The following is a 4,642-nucleotide window of genomic DNA, read 5'->3' as shown; positions in this document are numbered from 1 at the left end:
AATTTGTACTCTTTAACACCAGCTTTGAATCCAACACTTGCTTTAGTCTCTGTTTGTGGTGACATAAATCCCTCCCTACAACTCATGAATTAAGAATTCTCACAACAACAAGGTCTACTCGACACGAATTCCGCGTTAATGAAACTTTTCACAGGAATCTTTCACAAAATTTCCAACTAATACTAATATTATCAACTAATCAGAATGTTTGATTATTAGACCATGGTATTTGATTTGCCAAATACATCATTATTGTATACTCTTTCATATATATAGCGCAACCCAATTTTTATTTTTTACTTTTTTTTTTGAAATGGAAATACCTAACTAACCTAAATAATAAGAACTTCCCCCTTGACAGTGGTATATGTTGTATATGTAAATCCTAGATGTGAAAATATACGGAATTCCTCTATGAATCTATGAAAGGTATAAAAAAGAAAGAAAAACACAAAGAAAAGAATAGGCTAGGCATAAATCGATATGCTGAAATTGAAATCAAAAATAAATAAGAAGAGGAGCCAATTAGATACAAATAATGAATCGTAATAGAAATAGAAAATAAAGTTCAGGTTCGAATTCCATAGAATAGATAATATGGATGGGATTGTATATAATGATAGACAAATGAAAGACTTTCTCAAGATTCTGATTCATCCACTTGAGATTTTAAAATTAAAATAGGTTGGGTGGGCTTGCAAATTCACTCAGTCTCAGCGAATAAGTAAACAATTGAATTGGTTCAATTGCGTGGTTCCAACAAAATCGAGTGCTAATTCCCTTATTGAATTAACCGATCGACGTGCTAGCGGACATTTATTTTGAATTCGATAATTTTTGCAAAAACATTTCGACAACATTTCTTCATTTGACGTAACTGAACTACGCTTGACCTAATTCCCGTTTAAGAGGGGATACATAGGCAGCCCTGTGGGTTCGGTCACATCTTAATAAAATCTTCATTTTCCCCATGATCAGAAACTGGGATAGAATTTTGAGGAGGACCCTCAAATTTCCAGAGCAAGTCCAGCCGACGTCATCATATGCAGAACAGTCAGAGAATCGGCTAAGTAACTGGGGCAGAATTTTGAGGAGGACCTTCAAAATTCTTGAGCAAGTCCAGCCAATTTCGTCATATGCAGAACGGCCGAAGAATCGCTTAATAAACTGGAGCAGAATTTTGAGGAGGACCCTCAAAATTCTAGTACAAAGAAGTCGCAATGTCTCTAAAAGTGTCACAGTCATTGGTTCATCTAGTTTACTTGATATTACATACTACTCTGCTTTCAAATAACTATATTTATCAAGTGCATGCATATTTTTCGAAAACTTTATTTCTATGGAAGCCAAATTTACCCAGGGTAACTCGAACGAGATCTCCAGAGTAAAGCAGAGCAAAGCAAGCAGGCGAAGGCACGAACCGACCTTCCCGCAAAACTCACAATTTTTCTTTGGATACAGGCACAATGAACATAATAGGAATATTTACAAATACGTACACACATAAAAATCGCTATCTTCACGATGACAAAGCTACCGAACGCAAACATATCTCCAGCTAAGAAATACTCTACTATCACTCATTATCCTTTCTTTGCATGAGGATAAGCATTGCCTCCCATTTTGCATGAGGCTAAGCCCTGCCTCCTCAATTGCATAGGCTAAGCACTACCTTCCATTGCATGAGACTAAGCCATGTCTCCTCTTTTTGTATGAGGCTAAGCATTGCTTCCCTATTTTCATAAGGCTAAGCACTGCCTTCCCCTATATGAGACTAAGCATTGTCTCCATTTTGCATGAGGCTAAGCATTGCCTCCCTATCTGCATAAGGTTAAGCATTGCCTTCCATTGCATGAGACTAAGCCCTGTCTCCTTTTTTGAATGAGGCTAAGCATTGCCTCCATATTTGCATAAGGCTAAGCACTGCCTTCCGCTGCATGAGACTAATCCCTGTCTCCTCTTTTTGTATGAGGCTAAGCATTGCCTACCTATTTGCATAAGGCTAAGAACTGCCCTCCCCTGCATGAAACTAAGCATTGTCTCCATTTTGCATGAGGCTAAGCATTGCTTCCCTATCTGCATAAGGCTAAGCATTGCCTTCCATTGCATGAGACTAAGTCCTGTCTCCTCTTCTTGCATGAGGCTAAGCCCTGCCTCCTCAACTATATAAGGCTAAGCATTGCCTTTCATTGCATGAGGCTAAGCCCTGTCTCCTCTTCTTGCATGAGGCTAAGCCCTACCTCCTCAACTGCATAAGGCTAAGCTCTACTTTTCCTTATCTAATGCTGAATGCTACGCTACTTGAAACCTAGCACTTTTTGCCTTTCCGGGGCTAAGCTCTGTCCCAATCTTATGCAAGACTAAGATTTGTCTTGTTTTGCTTATATGATCCATCATCATGTCTCTTCATTTCATAGGCTGAAACATCGCCATCTATCCGAAGGTGCCATAGTCCGAAGGCATCATCCTCACAGCCCGAAGATACCATGTCATGGCCTGAGGATCTCTCAATATTGCACATCATTATTCAAAGGCGTCATGGTTCAGAGGCACCACTTTCATGGCCCGAGAACATCATTTCATGGCCTGCCAATCCCTTATCTCACGATTCATGGCCCAGGACGTCCTGTCTAAGGACATTATCCTCACCGTCCGAAGACAATCTTCATGGTCCGAAGGGAATTTTCATCATGTTTAAAGTTCTCGTAATAACCATATATGTTTTGCACGCATCGTATTTTAAGTTTCGCCGGTAATCTAGGAGGTAACCGTTCTTCAAACGGGAGCCATCTTCGCTCCGGTTTCTATTCACAGCGTTCACATATTCTAAACGTAACCGACTCTCATCAATTACTCACTTTTCTCTATGATCGCTCAGATATTTGCCCTGTGATACATCCGTAACATCTCAAATTCACATTCATGACTTCGCATAAGTTCATCCGATACTATCCTACTCAAAAGAACCCTTCCGGAACACATGACCATTCCTATAACAACTCCATCGGTTTCATTCACCGTTGGATCCAGAACTACACATGGCCTGATTCCTGTAAAACCAGGGATATGTAGGCAGCTCAGAAACCAGGGTCCGGCCTATATTTTTCAAAATCACCCCATTCGGTCAAAATCGATCATCATTTCTTTATCCGACAACTCTTTCATCCTTCCCGGGTAAAGAGGGGCAGTTGTTGATACCCAATTTTTCTCTCATATATATATAAATATAAATATATATATATATATATAAATATATATATATATATATATATTTTTTATTTCTGTATTTTATTACATAAATGTCCAATAATTTACCCTACAAATTATTTTTATGATGACTTAATAATCTAAACTTATCATTTATACCAATATGGGGTTTTAAGTATTTTCGGTGCATTTACCATAATTACATTTTGCATTTTTAGAGCTAAATTGCACATTTTGCAATAATAGCCCATATGCATATATAATTATATTATTTGTACGAAAAGTGACTTTTTATATTTTTATAATGTTAAGTAATAATTTTAAATCATTTTCATGCACAATAATAATATTTTTTATTGATTATTTTTATAAACTATTTATTTGTTAAAAATGGGTATTTAAAATCTAGCCCTAAAATTCCCTATTTTCGGATTTAACCCAACACTCTTACACCAGCCCAATACCCTTGGCCCAAACCTATTAGCTCAGTCCCCATACCCATTTATACCAATATGGGGTTTTAAGTATTTTCAGTGCATTTACCGTAATTACATTTTGCCCAAACTTATCATTTACCATAATATGGCCCAAACTTATCATTTATACCAATATGGGGTTTTAAGTATTTTCGGTCTATTTACCATAGTTACATTTTGCATTTTTAGAGCTAAATTGCACGTTTTGAAATAATAGCCCATATGCATATATAATTATATTATTTGTACAAAAATGACTTTTTATATTTTTATAATGTTAAGTAATCATTTTAAATTATTTTCATGCACAAAAAATATTTTTTTTATTTATTGATTATTTTTATGAACTATTTATTTGTTAAAAATGGGTATTCAAAATCTAGCCCTAAAATCCCCTATTTTCGGATTTAACCCATCACCCTTACACCAGCCCAATACCCTTGGCCCAAACCTATTAGCTCAGTCCCCATACCCATTTTAATACCCGACCTAGGACCCTTTAAATCGTGACCGTTGATCTTAGAGATCAACGGTCCACGTTACACCTGCCCCTTTAAGCCAACCAAACCCCTAACCCTAAATCATTCTTACCACCCCGCCGCCCTAAAACTCTCTCGTCTTTCATCACTCATGAACCCTAACCGTCGTTCTATCAACCCCCCCCCCCAATCCGACCCCAAATCGGAATCCACCATGGATTCCCTTACCTTATTCGCCTATCCTCACCATTGGCCACTCGTCTATGATCCTATTTAGTTGCTTGCATAACATGGCAAGCAACTCTTGCCAAAATCGAACAAAATCGGTTCAACTCTCTGATTTCTTGGCTATTCCGTCTATATTCACCATTGATTCTTTGTGAGTAACGAGCATGTTCATATCTTTCTGTGATTCTTGCTTACACCAAATTAGGGTTTTCAAACCCTTCCAATCGGACCTAAAGAGGTCTGATTTTCTGA

Source organism: Nicotiana attenuata, unplaced genomic scaffold, assembly GCF_001879085.1.
Source record: "Nicotiana attenuata strain UT unplaced genomic scaffold, NIATTr2, whole genome shotgun sequence".
In the NCBI taxonomy this organism is placed as follows: domain Eukaryota; kingdom Viridiplantae; phylum Streptophyta; class Magnoliopsida; order Solanales; family Solanaceae; genus Nicotiana; species Nicotiana attenuata.
Note: the sequence above shows the minus strand (reverse complement) of the source record.